General features: G+C 36.1%; 1 long non-coding RNA gene across 1 annotated transcript; it reads left to right on the forward strand.

Moving 5' to 3' along the window:
* Window positions 1-1,499: 1,499 nt before the first annotated feature.
* Window positions 1,500-12,968, forward strand: LOC129923056 (uncharacterized). Its single transcript, XR_008774977.1, has 3 exons — window positions 1,500-1,683; window positions 9,945-10,553; window positions 12,796-12,968. It is a non-coding gene; the product is annotated as an uncharacterized LOC129923056 (long non-coding RNA).
* Window positions 12,969-16,608: the final 3,640 nt, after the last annotated feature.

Here is a 16,608-nt window from a genome sequence, read left to right on the forward strand (position 1 = left end):
TTTAGAAAACTAACAAAGAAACTTGGATAGGCTCAATCTCTAGCAATCCAAATTTGTGGTAAATAATAGCAATAAAATGTGTAGTGTATCAATCTCCTGTATCTTCTTTTACTGTAAACAAATTAAACACGCGACGAGAATATAATATTAACAACCAGTCGACCCGCGGCGTTTCGTAATGGCCATGATCCAAAGGACCGCTAAATAGCAGGGATATGGAGAGACGTTGATCGCGGATTGTAAACTCGAGGTCATGCGGACGTTTCGGAAGTGAATAGGGAAGTATTTGAGACAGCGCCACTAGTTCAGCCTCGCCACCATAAGCGCCGGAAGTATTCATGTAGGCAGCGTAGTGTCGAGCAGAGTGTATGACTGTGCTTCCGTGAGTAAGAACAACGGACAGGACGTTGCCATAGTTATCCCAATGTTCACAAACAAAGCTTACCGCCATCTTGCGAAGTTTGAGAGCAACAGTTTCGTCGATGACATTTTTTCCAGAAATATGCGACTGATAGAAAAATAAAAAGTTACCTGATGTAGGTATTGCGCATACATTCAAAGACTTGTTGACTCCACGAAACATATGTGTAGCGGCGGCCATAGTTAGGAAACAAAGGGCAATACAAAGGGGCAAAATCAAACCAAAGCTACAAAAAAAAACATGCAACTATGTTAATGACACCAGATATTGGCGTGTGTAAAAAATACAAACATAAAAGTAGTCAAACATAAATGTAGTCAAATATAAATGTAGTCAAATATAAATGTAAAGAGAAACATTAATCGTTCTGTCCCCTCTTTTTTTCTGAGCTTCTCTCTCTGTCGCCGCGAAAGTTACGTGGGATAACTCTAGTCCGACTTGCAGAAATAAAAGAGTTATCTTTCCATGACTTTTTCATCGAGGGTTAGAGAGTCGGCGGGCGTGCGTAGTGTCCTGCATGGTTGGGAGACAGAAATAGAAGAGTTATCTTTCCACGACTTTTTCATCGAGGGTTAGAGAGTCCTCGTGCATGCCTAGTGTCCTGCATGGTCGGGCGACGAAGAGAATTATATATAGATTATTATAGATATATATCGATATACATAGATACCAATAGTTGATTAACTAACTGGTTTTTCTTTCATTGATTCTTGTTTCGTCTGGTAAAAGAAATAATTGTGCAAAATTTCAACTTGATCCGGGGTTGGGGGGGGGGGGTGGAAGAAACGTTTTACCAGACAGATAGAGAGAGTTGATATAAGCTTTGTACAAATGAATAAGGCCAATGTAAGAACCATATTGAAATGACCTGTATCCGGCCGATCAATAACTAAATCTTGTTGGGATGGATTTTTTTTTTTTTTAAAACTCCCTCTCCGCCTCCACCCACCTCTCACTTACCTCTGCTCGAATTTCCTTTCGACCCCCACCCCGCCCTCAACTACCGCCTTGCTAGTCGATTCTTGTCTAGTGGCATTGTAGAAGCTCTTCTTACCCGCATCGTGGACTTAGTGCCACTGTCAGCAGTCTCATGTCGTCCTCGTGGCATGGATGTATCGAGGTGTTCGCACACGCCGGAAGTCGAGAGTATATTAATTTGTTGAAAATATTCTTTCACCAGGACGCTGTGTGATTCCGAGAAAAAAGATCTTCGGACATTTCCGATATTTATTTATATATTTGTGCCCTTTGATATTACAATCGTAAGTAAACACAGATTTATATAAATAATAATAATAATAATAATAATAATAAAATAATAATAATAATAGGGACTACATTGAATTTTGTTTCTCTCTAACGAAGCTTGACTTTTTGAGTGCCAGAGAATCAATGTTTGCTTACTTTAGCGGAATCAAATTTTTTTCTTAGTTTATTTAGATATTACTTGATGTTACTTTAAGAAGCTGATACCACAACCTCGAGAGGTCGTTAAGTTAAGGCACTTGCTTTCATATCTCCGTCCTACACAGTTCAGTTTCATGTTTCACTGTACAATAGAACGTCTTTATATTCAAGCTTGAAACACAAAATGTTCGAACATTTTGTGGTGCAACGCTTGGAATGTTATGAAATTTACCGGGCTAAACACATCATCACGTGGTCCACATTTAACACCTAGACTTGATAATTTTTCTAATAGCTCTTTCTGCCAGTCCTAAGTGACATCCAATCACACTTTCTGATGGCATCTGTAGTCACTTCAACTAATTCTTCAGGATGGTTAAAATTAGTATTCTTTTCTCAGTGGCTAAAACCATATTTGTTTGTTTAGATAAATCTGTTTAACGTTACGTTCTTGTAAAACAGCCGCAAACAGCTTTGTACAAATCAAACATATTGACTTATTCTCCTACTTCACTAAAAGGCAAAAGATCTGTCCAACTTTTCCAGGCAGTTTCTACATTAAAAAAACAAAGATTTACTGCTTTTCCCATTCATCTTTGCCTGACATCTCCGCCCCCTTCCGTTTTCCCGCGCTTTTACACCAGCGCAGCTCATTTCTTTCCTGCCTCGATAGAGAACAACATCTGACAGATAAGTTCACTTAAGACTATTTTGTGTTAATTGTTTTTTATTTTTTTGTTTGTTTTGTAGCTGATGAAGGCCTCGTGGCCCAAACGTCCTTTGTTTTACTTGGTCCGGCAGAGTTACATATATGCATGTTTTTCGTATTTTCTATACAGTTTCTACATTCAGAGTCTACTTTTCGTTTCTTTGACTCTCCCATTTCATTAATGCACAAATATTAAATGGTACGGTACTATTTGTGTTGATGCAGGAAAGGTGCACACACAAGATGTCAAGGACACGGCTAGAAACAGACAAAAACATAAATTTTCCAAGATAAAAACAAAAACAACTGTCAATTCATGTCACCCAAAACTTAAACTTTTTTTTTATTGTAAAAATATTGAAAATATCGATTTCGGGTCTGTTAGGTAAGGACAGTTCTTTCGGTTTGGTTTGTACCAATCAGTTTTAAAGTTCGGGTTCGGTTCGGTCGTAAGTGAGGGTTAGGTTAGTTCGAATCGGGTTCGGTTCGTTTCCCATTTCTAGTTATGGAGTGTGTGTATTTCTTTTAAAGTATACAGCATGTGTAAATATTTATTATTATTAAAAATCTTATTTCAACTCGCTCTGTCTGACCTGTAACAAGTCTCTACATGTTGTTTCTCCTACACCCAATTTTGAATCAAGATGAAATTTTGCACAATTATTTCTTGTAAGTGACAAAAAAAAGAATAAAAAAAATATTTACCAATTAGTCAATTAACTTATGGTAATTAATTATTCTATTTGGTATTGAACTAGGGAGAGAAATCGTACTTGACACATCTGGTGGTATAAGTTCGTTTGTCCCCTTGATGAGGCTTGAGCCCTGAGCTCGAAGTCGTACAACACGGTCACGATAACCCTGACCAAGCTACCCCATTCTTGTCCCGGACACCTCATTCCCAACTGATTCACACAAGGGATAGGATCATAGCGTAGTGAGACATCTAAGACCATGCAATTGCGCTAAACAAAACATATTGGTGAAACAATATTTGTAATCGCATAGATTTATTATTGTTAGCCTAGAACCCCAGATCTATTAGAAATTTAATTATATGACTAACACAAACTATTTGAAGCAAGGACACTAAATAGAAGCTTTTTAAAAATGGTTTTCTCGTTAGTCCTGTAGAATGATGGAATATAAGCGGCTCTGTCATAATCTATGTTAAGAACGTGAGACGATCTAGAGATTTGAAACAGTAAGGGACGTGTTGTTGTAGTGAGTTAGATTTTGTTTCAAATACCATGTTATATTATTACTACTAGATTTATATTATTTCATCTCAAGCTGAAATCTGTTCATATTGTAATAGAAGTTAAATGTAGTTTTGTTTTTAAAAAGAAGTTTGTTCAAATTATTTCAAGTTCTACAATCAAAATTATAATCATAAATACATCGATTTCGTTGTAATAGTGGGCCATGGCAGCAATACAGTGCCTGACAACATATGCTCAGTATAAACCAGGTAAACAGTGTACACTCTGCTTGTCTTCTTTAAATGGTTCCGCGATGCTATGAACTTGAAATGTTGGACGTTAGTGGAACTGTCAACTAGAACTTTTCTTCTTCTCTGCAGACAGGTGGATGTCTTTTAGAGAAAAAAAAAAAGAAATAATTAGGACTTAAACCTCACATAAAAATAAGCTTGAGAACTAAATTCTTCTAAGTCATCTAGTGACAAAAAAAAAAAAGCTCAACTATCGATTTTTAACTTTTCCAGATACCTCCTTCACTTGATTAAATCTCGGTAGTATTTTTTCATTCCATCATTTCATTCCAGTGGCTAGAGAAAAACAAAATCAAACGTCTCAGTAGATCTACAGTTTGACCTCAGACTCCCGACCAAAGTGGTATGTGGGTCGTTGTAAAGCCGCTACAAATAGTTTGTACTGAATTATCCAAGTCTCTTTACCCGTTCGGTTGGTGTTTGTTTTTGTCGTCTGAGATCTAGGCTACTTCTCAGTCCATTGACTTGTACCCAGTGGAACGTGGCGTGCATCAGGGACTTTTGCAGACTGTAAGCCATTAGGTCAACACTAAAAGAAGTTGTTATTCTATAAGGTTTTCTACCAATCAAAAAGTTAGGGGTGAGGCTCTATTATTACTTGATATTATCTTCCCACTTTTCTTTCTTTTTCTTGGTACTGTTCCGTGTAAGATCATGAAAAAGCGAGAGAGAGAGTGTGAGAGAGAGAGAGAGAGAGAGAAAGAGATAGGGAGAAAAAAAGAGAGAGAAAAGAAGAAAAAAAGGGAGAACAAAAATGAAAGAGACAGAGAGAAAGGGTAAGTTTCCTCCATTATTCAATGTTATTTTCCCATAGTCTCTTTTTTCTTTTTAACCTGATATCGTTCGTTGTAGGAAAGTCTGTAAAGTGCCTAAAATGTTGCTAAGTGGTCTCATTATTTCATTGTATTTTCTACATTAATCTTGTGGTCACAATTTTGCTATCTCTGTAATGTTGTTAAACTAATATACCACATAGACCGTTAGTTTGGGTAGCTGAAAGTGTCGTGACCATAACCACCACCAAAGTAGTCCACTCGGTCAAAGTCTGACAGTCTATACAACATTTTATTGCGTTTTTTAACAAAGTCAAAGATTCTTTCGACATTCGTTCACAATGTTCTTTTCAACAGCTTCTAAACTACTTGTAATAAACTGTTATCATGATGTGAGCTGTTACGAAGAGACTAGGAGATTGTCATGTATGGCAGAGAATTTATAATTAGCAATCATTTTGGAGTATCCGGTGTACTAATTGAAGGAGGAAGTGTTCACTGACCTATGTATTCCTGTGGAGGTATTGGATTAGCTTTTTACACATTTTTAGAGCTGCAGAATCATATTTTCTAAGGTCTTCTGTTTGTTGCTTATAATAATTTCAAAATGGACGAAGCATTAGACTTTGACTCTATAACTAAAAACTTATTCTAAAACAAATGTCCTACTAACTAGCGGTAACAAGAGAAATCATATACGGAGATCAACTGTCATTGTTAATGATATTGAGATATTCTTTAAATTAGAGCTTCATTTTATTTATTTATTTTTATTTAGTTGGCAAAGGTGAAGTTCAGTTTAGCGTCCTTGACATTGTAATAGTTGATCGTGAACATCTTCCCCCCCCCCCCCACCCCCCAATTTACTTTGGAAAGGTTATGAGTTTATAAGTTCAAAGTTCAAGAGGATGAAAATGGCTAAGCAAGAACAAGCATCACATTTGTATAAATCAATTCCTTCGTTATGATCAGATAAAATCCTATGGGATTGGTTCATCGTTAAAAAAAACAAATCGGCCGGTAAAGGGATCGAATCCTCAAACCCACTACGTTCGCGTTACTAGCACGACGTTCTATCAACTTAGCATTTTGCCCTTCTTCTTCGTGCAAAAATTTTAGCGTGCATTATAATTGTCCATATTTTTATTTTTGACTTGTTTCATTTAACCAACTTCAATCAACCATCTACCTTCTGACTTGCATCTTCTAACCCACTTCCATCTACCTTCCACCTTTTGTCTGAAAGGTAAATGTAAGCTAATAGCTGGAATAAACAAAAAGATAGCACTCTGAAACTGTATTATATTGGAGGCGGTGTTACATTATTAGACTAAAAATGTTCTTTTAAAAATGAAGACCGGGAGGAGCTCTTCAAAGTGGCTGCAGTAAAATTATATTATATATATTGGGCTCCTTCAGTCGTAGAATGACTATGGTTCATCTCGAACACTTTTTTTAGACGCCGTGGAGCCCTATTTTGCAGTAAAATAGCAAACACCAAAACTAGAACAAGAAAACTTCAAAACATTATGGGTGAAAATAAGGACACTGACCATCTGGTCCACTTTACCAATGCCACTGGCTTTAGGGATTTTGCGTGTCCGCCCTTTTCCACTATGAAGTAATGACTAATTCCGTAAGAGACCAAGGGCCTGAACTGGAAAACAGCTCAAGGAAGTTTTCGATCTCTTCTTGTTAGCACGCTAATGAGGGGAGGAAACAAAACAAAACCAAAATCTCAGCGTGAAGATATTTTTAAATACTAGGGGAAGATAATTTTAAGTATAGAATCATTCCATATGATACTATATTACCATAAAGTTATAGAAGTTTAAAATAAATGATCTGTATCATTTCTTAAATAGAGATAATTAGTTTTACAACATGGGCAAAGTCTGGCAAGTATTTTCAATTTCATTATAATCAAAATTTTAAAATGTCAATTGCCTGTAGTATTCAGGACAGAGGTTTCCCTCCTAAACGTATAGCACAATATGGTACTGTAATTGTATAACTTCAGATTCAATAGGTGCAGTACAGTAATACAGTGTATTAACTGTCAATGACGACAAATGAAAATAAAATTGTCATATTAAAAAGTGTTTCTTATGTACTTTTTGGATATTTTTTAGAAAGCTTTTATCAACTCACTCTGTCTGTCTGTCTGTCTGGCCAAAACGTTTTCTACACGTTATTTCTCCGACATCCAATCTCGTATCAAACTGAAACTTCGCACAATCATTACATGAATCAATAAAAAAAAGTAAACAATCAGACAACTAATTACTTGCAATGTATTGTTTTGTTTAATGAAAACTAATACTTCAGTATTTACTGATATGGTTCAATCTGTTGGGTTTAGTCCCCTTCAATAATTGTGAACGCTATTTCTCCATCACGCATTCACCGATCAAGTTGACACTTTAAACAATTATTTATTGTACCAAACTAAACATGAATTAATAAACATAAATACTCAATTAGTGAATTAATTATTGGTAATTAATTACTTTGTTTGATAGCTTTAACAACGGAGTTCTTCCCCTTTATATACGCTTCAAAAAGATTTTAAATATTTCGCGTGTTGTTTTAAACCCTTTCTTATGTTGAGTAGCCTTCTTGACTTTTTTTGGTTTACAATACGACAGTTTCTTGGTAACTCCCTGTTAATGGAAACAGAGCAACACTATGTGGACCTTCCTGGGTTGTTAAGTCTAAGTCTGGTTATATCCATCAATATGTACGGTGTACTTCAACAATAATATTGGGGACTGGTTCAAAACCACAGTTGGAGTAAGACAAGGCTGCCTACTGTCACCAACACTCTTCAATATCTTCCTTGAAAGGATAATGGAAGATGCCCTCAAGGGCTATGAAGGTACTGTTAGCATTGGAGGAAGAAGAATTACTAACTTGCGCTTCGCAGATGACATTGACGGCCTAGCAGGGACAGAAGAAGAACTAGCTGACCTGGTGATGCGCATTGACAAGACTTCTGCAGCATATGGCATGCAAATAAATGCCGAAAAAACTCAAATTATGACCAATAGCCATCAGGGCTTTAAAAGAGGCATCAGTATTGGAGGTGAAAAGCTAACTAGTGTTAACAGCTTCAAATACCTCGGAGCTATTGTCTCAGATGAGGGAACAAAACCCGAATTATTGGCTCGAATAGCACAGTCCACAGCAGCCCTTTCAAAACTTAAAATAATATGGAAAGATAAGGGCTTAGCCCTCGGCACCAAAATTAGACTGATGCGCTCTCTGGTCATGGCCACATTTTTATATGCTTGCGAGTCGTGGACGTTGAATGCAGAGCTTGAGAGGAGGATCCTAGCAATGGAATTGAGATGCTACAGAAGGATCCTAGGCATCACATTCAAAGACCGCATCACAAACCAAGAAATCAGAGACAGGGTTACTGTAGCGATCGGAGCTCATGACGACCTGCTTACTATTGTGAAAAAACGAAAGCTTAAAACCTTTGGCCACATTACAAGATCTACGGGGCTCGCAAAGACCTTTCTTCAGGGAACAGTGCCAGGAAAAAGAAGAAGAGGCAGACAGAAAAAGCGATGGGAGGACAACATTAAAGAATGGACAGGCCTGCCATTGAGAGAGGTTCTGATCAAGGCAAAAAAAAGGGAGGAATGGAGAAAGACGGTCGACAAATCTTGCCTGGTGCCCCAACGGTCCAACAGACTAAGGGATAGGTAAAGGTAAAGAAAAAGTATGTACTTATCTAGAGAGCGACTCTGTGTGTTTGTGTGTCTGTGTGTGTGTGTGTACGATAGACATGCTTAGTGACGTATATATTTATATTTAAAAAAAAAACGTGTTCGTCATGTACAACAATCTATCCGACTGTTCGTCTCTCTCAGATAGTCTGTCATCTTCTTTATTTCTCGTTCCATATGTCTGACTGTTTTATATGTTTTAATATCTGACATTTCTTGATGTTTTAGTCTTTCAGATCTTCTTCTAGTGTCTAAAGTGAAGCCCCCCTTTCAGACCTTGTGAATTAGACGGCAGATGATGTTAAGGTCATCCGTTTGTTTTTTGACCAATCATTGTCGAGCAGGTTATCTTGTGGCCAACACAACGACCAAACTAACCGTCTTGACTTTCCCCGACCAAAGTCAGTTACCCATTACAGTTGGAATCAAGAGCGCCCCCCCCCCCCCCAAAAAAAAAAAAATCACGAAATTGAAAATCCCAGTCTTCGTCAAGATTCGCACCCAGGATCCCAGTTCCAGAAGCCAAGCGTTTAGCCACCGCGCCCCAGTTTCTAATGTCCAGCCCTGTATATATATATATATATGTGTGTCTACTCCATACCAAGGTTAATACCAGAGGACGCATTGATTCCATTACTCTCTCCCCAGCTTTCTTCGACTCAGCTTTAAGTCGATAAGATTCGCGTCAAGTCTATCCAAGAAATCCCAACATTTACGAGATGTAGCATCCAATCCTTCCATTAAGGCGACGGCTTCCTCTGCCTTACTTCCACTACCAGTAGGGGAGAGTTATTTAGAAAGAAACCTAGAAAATAAAAACATGAAAAACTTAAAAAAAAACAAAAAACTTTTGAATGAAACAAACTTTTATTAAGCGTAGTCGTATCAATTAGTTTGGATCATTCATTTAATTAAATATGTAATAAATATAGACCAGCAATAATAAATGTGTACGATTACAAATAATTTTATCAACCGTTTTATATAAAAAAAAAGGTTCAATGGGACTAATTTAACATATACTAACACATCTGTCGAGTACGCTTTCTTTCCCTTGTTCAAGGTACCAGAAAAATTAAATAACAATAATTAATTAAATAATTAGTTAATTATTTTTATTGATCTTAGTTTTATCAGGTAAAAGAAATAATTTTGCCAACATGAGAATAGGTGTTACTGTGTTACTGTATAATTTGTTTATTATTTTTATTGATCTTAGTTTTATCAGGTAAAAGACATAATTTGCCAACATGAGAATAGGTGTTACTGTGCAGCCGTAAAACCTGGGACATGTGGGTCTACGGGATTGTTGTGTAAATTTGCCCTTTTCTTTTTCTTTATGAGTCTAACATTTCGCTTTTTTTTTTTTTTTGCTTTGTTTCAGATAAAATCTAAAATGAAATTCACCTCCAATTATGAATTCAAAAGTTATGTGGCTTAACAATTCAACAATTAAGACAAGGACCAAAGGTTCTCATAAGTCAAAGGATCAGGCTAGATCTTGTTATAATACGAACATTGTTTTGGAATGTACTAGATCTACTCCAAATCAAATGAATGTATAAGCCACTGGATAATAAGTCCTGAGTCTAGTCTTTTTATTTTCTAATACGTTTAATGGACTTCCTGATTTGCCTTTGCATTATTGACGCCAACGCACATGGATACTGACACATTTTTTTAACGAATTTTTTTTTTTGCAATGACTTTCATTTTAATTTGAAAATGCTTGGTGGCTCCATAGCTTGGCTTTAACAAAGTCTACGATGTCTAGTACCATTACGGCTTGTTGAATAGTGAGTGGCTAAAGATAATTGAAAAATATCATGGCGTAGGTGTCAACAGGACTGGCATTTGTCAGACATGACAGAGCCGATTATCTCCAGTGCCAACGAGACTACAGACCTGGAGTTTTTAAACCTTCACGACGCCTCAGCCTATCGGTGGATCTTGTGGGTCCAGACAGTTTTGGAACCGTTTATTATTACATTAGGTAAGAGCTTCCGTTACGTCTGCATGCATTACAATTTCAGTTTCAGTGTTGCCTCCCCCTGGGAATGACTTAGAAAAGGGAAACAACCACATTAATAAGGAATAAGACGTCAATGTAGGTCAATTGTAACAAAAAGCTAAAACAAAACAACAGTATTGAATTTAAAGATGGATAATGGAATTCTTTTAATGTATCCGGGGTCTAAGTAAACATTTCAAAAATACGAAATCTTTTTTTTTCTTTTATTTTTTTAAAATTTACCTTCGGTAGTCAGAAGAACTGCAGACGTAACACGAGTAATTTGTTAAGAAGTTCCTTTAAAGTATCTTTCAAACTTCCACACCTCCTACCCCACCGCAAACCTGGACTGTTCCTCTCAGTCAAAACAAGCTATAAGGGATTTTGTGGTATGCCCCTACCTTGCTACTCTGACAAAGGGCTCATTCTCTATCGGACTCAAATTGACCGTTCAAACATATCTAAAGATTTTACATTTCAATGAATTAAAAAAAAATGAAAGTTATTTTTTTTTCTAGTCTAATTCTGAAAATATTTTAAAATAAAAATTAGACAAAGAAATGAATGAATCTAGATTAGTTCGAAGTAATTTTGACAAAGCTTATATCAACTCACTATGTCTGTTTGTCTGTCTGTCTAGTAAAAAATTTGTACATGTTTATCTCTCCCACAACCATTTTAGGATTAAGTAGAAACTTTACACAGTTATTCATTGGCATAGAAAAGTCACGAATCAATAAAAAAAATAATTAATTAGACAATCACATACTGGTAATTAATTATTTTGCTTGATACAGACAAGATAAATCAATCCTCCAGTATTCACAGATACGGCTAAATAGGTAGGGCTAGGTCCCCTTAGATAATTTAAAACGTTAATTTCCCAAGCCCATTGTCGGATTTGAATCTTTAAACTATTATTTATTGTACCTAACAAAACATGAATCAATTTTAAAATATTAAACAATTTATTATTTTGTTTGATATCGATTAGAGAAATAACTCGTATGTTGTTGATAGATATTGTTGTAAGTTGTAAGTGCGGATTTCTTTCCTTATGTCAGTTGTTAAGAGTAACAAAAAAACTAAAACAAATTAATTCCACTTATCTTATTCATGGTAAACCAGTAACACAGACTAAAAACGCAAAATACCTAGGTGTTATAATAAATGAAAAACTGTCATGGAATCCACATATTGATGAAACTATAAAAAAAATCAAACAAAGCATTAGGATTTATTAAAAGAAATTTCTATAAATCAAATAAGAACATAAAACTAAAATGTTATTTAACCTTGGTTAGGCCATTAATAGAATTTGCATCCTCCGTTTGGGACCCCTCAACTCAAGAAAACATTAAGAAACTGGAATAGACACAAAATAGAGCAGTGAGATTCATAACAAACGAATATTCACATTTGACTAGCGTAACACCTTTAGTAAAATCACTAAATTTAGAAAGCCTTCAGGACAGAAGACTCAAAAGTAAAGTAGCAATTATACATAAAACACTGAACCATAATCTTCAAATACAAAAACAAAATTTAATAAAATACTCAGAAAGACACAAAGATAAAGGCACATTCCTCGTCCCATATGCTAGGACAAATTTGTACAAATACTCCTTCTTCCCTAGTGCTATTAGAGCATGGAATGGGTTGCCTGAGCTAGCCAAGAAAACCAGTGACTTGGCAAAATTTAAGTCATTGGTAAATTTGCATGACTAAATGCATGAAGCGTAGGACGTAATCATCTTCTTTTTTGAAGTAACGTCTGTATTATATAAGATAAGATAAGATAAGATAGCCAAGAAAACCAGTGACTTGGCAGAATTTAAGTCATTGGTAAATATGCATGACTAAATGCATGAAGCGTAGGACGTAATCATCTTCTTTTTTGAAGTAACGTTTGTGTTATATAAGATAAGATTAGCTAAGCTTAGTTTTTTTTTAAAGGATTTTTTTGCTTTTTATTAAAACTAATGCAATTCTTATGGTCAACTGATCGAGTATATGGCATTCTCTTATATTATTGGCAGCCCATCTCTCCTTCCACATTAATGACTTATATTATCCTATAGATTTGACTGTCACCTTTATAAACTTTTTGTAGTCCTGGATTCATTGTAAATTTCATCAATGACCTATAAAGTTCTTAAGCTTATGTACTTTGATATGTTACCAACTAGTTCAGATTCTGAGGCTCCTGCTATGTATTAAACAGGTATATCTGGTAACATCCTGGCTACCATCACGCTGCTGACCAAGGAGCTCAGATCAACTTCCTGCTGCCTCTATCTAACTGCCAAATGCATTGGGGACGCCGTGTTTCTGCTGTCTCTCTTTATCGTCTGGCTCTATCGAGTAGGTGTCCGAGTCATTAACAACACTGGTATATGTCAGGTAAGTAAACTGTTCATTTATCTATCTATCTATCTATCTATCTATCTATCTATCTATCTATCAATCTATCTATCTATCTATCTATCTGTCTGTCTATTTATCTATCTATCTATCTATCTATCTATCTATCTATCTATCTATCTATCTATCAATCTATCTATCTATCTATCTATCTATCTATCTATCTATCTATCTATCTATCTATCTATCTATCTATCTATCTATCTGTCTGTCTGTCTGTCTGTCTGTCTGTCTGTCTGTCTGTCTATCTATCTATCTATCTATCTATCTATCTATCTATCTATCTATCTATCTATCTATCTATCTACAAATGAAACCACAACATGATAATTCTATCAGATGGTCGCTCGTGTTTAGGTTTCCCTTACAGTATAAGAATACGAAAGCATCCTTCAGAGGCTCGGATTCCTGACTCGTATGGTCCGGCTGAGGGAGTGGGTTGGGCAAGCTTAGTTCAAGGTGTCTTGACCCCACAACAAACGGATGTGATTAAATGATAATCTAGCGCAGTGGTTCTCAAACTGTGGCACGCACACCCGGAGGTCTGTGAGACAACATTGTCAAAATGAACATTGTATACAATTATAATAACTTCTTCGCTAAAAGCCAGTTTAATCCGATTGGACAATTTGACTAATAATCAACTAACCCCTCACTACTGTTTCAATAAGTCTATTATGAAATATTCTATGACTACTGTTGACGCAGTTGGCAAACAAACAATGATAAATTTATATTTTGCGCATGAATATCAAATTAACATTTTTTTTTTGACAAACCAATCAACGTCGTTCTTTTAATTTCTCTGCCTTATCACGCCACTCAAAGAAGTAGGTCACTCGTGGTTTGAAAGTCTCCAACAGTTTACCATGAGAATCCAAGACAGCGACATCAGCCTGGATAGTAATCGTGCATATTTCTTTTCTTTTTTTTTTAAATCTTTTTTTTTCACTAATCTCTTAAGTTTTATTTACAAACCTTATATCAACGTACTCTGTTATACTATACCAATGCACATCCTTGTGAGTGATGTAGTTATGAGACCTGATAAGAGATAGTAGCGGGAACAGTACGCTCATACACTTGAAATATGTCTCGGACTAGGATGTTCAAAAGCTCATCAAGACATGTCCACTCTATGTCCACTCTATGTCCACTCTATGTTCACTCTATGTCCACTCTATGTCCACTCTATGTTCACTCTATGTCCACTCTATGTCCACTCTATGTCCACTCTATGTTCACTCATTGTTTTTTTATCGATCTTTTTTTTATATACCCCCTTTAACAACGCCCAAGTCCTCTAATTGAATTACTCTCTCACTCTCTCACTCTCCACCCCCCGCGCCCTTCTCTTTCTCCCTCTTGCACTCACATAATTTCTTTTACCATTTCAACTGAACAAAACCTGAGGCTAACACTCAACGGCATACAGGAGGAGCTTTCCCCCTCCCCCTACTCCAAGGAGATCCCAAGAGGCCACTCTGAAAGTAATTAGTACTGTGCACTCGGAGAGTGTCGCTGGTCTGCGCGTGGGACAAGCGTAATCTGTTAGATAGATTCCCGCTTCGGTATTGACGCCCAGCCAGATTGCTCTCTCTCTCTATATATATAGATTTAGTGCTAATTTAAACATTTCAAAGTCCTCGTACAGGTCAGCGTGGTCCCAACAATTGAGGCTACTTTAACCCGAAAATCAATGCAACTTTTCAATTCTATGTTCATTATTACTTTGTTAATATTGCGTCATGCTTGTTTTTTTTTAAACACAGTTTACTAATATCAACTCAATCCGTTTGTCTGTCAGGTGCACAGTTTGTACATTTATTTTCTCTCAATTCCCATTCTCCGATCAAGTTGAAACTTTCCGCAATATTTCATTGTGCCTAGCAAAACATAAAAGAACAACAAAAAATATTTCATTGATTAGTTAGTCATTTATGAATTTTGTTTAATAGAGAAAAAACAACAACTTACATTTTCGAGATACATGACTCAAAATGATCAGAGTTCTTTTCCTTATGTATAGCCATATTTTGTTGCTGTTTTCTTTTACTACATTTTAAAAAAAATATTGGATTATTATTTATTTAAACATAACATTCCTAATACTACACTTTTGGCGGGAAACCAAGCCGTCGCCATTACAAGACCAAACGGATTAATACTTTTACTTACCCTGTGAATAAATATTTTTTTTAGGGAATGAGCTGGACTAGTTTACATGCTTTTAAATATTTTTTTTTACAATCTTTTAAGTTAGGGAATGAGCTGGACTAGTTTACATGCTTTTAAATATTTTTTTTTACAATGTTTTAAGTTTTCTATATTTACAAAGCTTATATTAACAATATATCTGTCCGTGACTTTGTATGTGTGGTAAAAACTTTGAAGTTATTTCTCCCACACCCATTCTCGGATCCAGTTAAAACTTTGCAAAACTATTCATTGGCGATGACAATACATGATTCGATTTGGCAAATTAACCAATTTGTCAATTAGTTATTGGTAATTAATTAATTTTGTTTGATATCAAAAAGGGAAATACGTTCTAAATCATTTAGAGAAAATTTGTAAGTGTCGATTTATTTTTATTTAAACCATGATTCAGATTTTAGTTCATGGGCAAACAATTCGGAAATATTTTCAGAACCCTGAACCTGGTGCAAAATAATTATTAAAGAGTTTCATGACAGGCATAACAACAAAGAGAGTAAGATGATAAAAAGATCAAACTATAATTGGCTTGAATACAGTGAAGGAAGGAAAGCTGAGCTGGTTCGATCATATTGTCAGACATGACTCATTCTCAATCTACCTTTCAATGTACAGTGGAGGTAGCAGAAAGAATGGATCGTCCAAAGAAAAGCTGGCTAGACAGCTTATAAGAATGGATCGTCCATAGAAAAGCTGGCTGGACAGCTTATAAGAATGGATCGTCCATAGAAAAGCTGGCTGGACAGCTTATAAGAATGGATCGTCCATAGAAAAGCTGGCTGGACAGCTTATAAGAATGAATCGTCCAAAGAAAAGCTGGCTGGACAGCTTATAAGAATGGATCGTCCAAAGAAAAGCTGGCTAGACAGCTTATAAGAATGGATCGTCCATAGAAAAGCTGGCTAGACAGCTTATAAGAATGGATCGTCCATAGAAAAGCTGGCTAGACAGCTTATAAGAATGGATCGTCCAAAGAAAACAAAGAAACGCTGGCTAGACAGCTTATAAGAATGGATCGTCCATAGAAAAGCTGGCTAGACAGCTTATAAGAATGGATCGTCCATAGAAAAGCTGGCTAGACAGCTTATAAGAATGGATCGTCCATAGAAAAGCTGGCTAGACAGCTTATAAGAATGGATCGTCCAAAGAAAAGCTGGCTAGACAGCTTATAAGAATGGATCGTCCAAAGAAAAGCTGGCTAGACAGCTTATAAGAATGGATCGTCCAAAGAAAAGCTGGCTAGACAGCTTATAAGAATGGATCGTCCAAAGAAAAGCTGGCTAGACAGCTTATAAGAATGGATCGTCCAAAGAAAAGCTGGCTAGACAGCTTATAAGAATGGATCGTCCAAAGAAAAGCTGGCTAGACAGCTTATAAGAATGGATAGGCCTCTTTT

Source organism: Biomphalaria glabrata, chromosome 15 (assembly GCF_947242115.1).
Source record: "Biomphalaria glabrata chromosome 15, xgBioGlab47.1, whole genome shotgun sequence".
In the NCBI taxonomy this organism is placed as follows: Eukaryota; Metazoa; Mollusca; class Gastropoda; family Planorbidae; genus Biomphalaria; species Biomphalaria glabrata.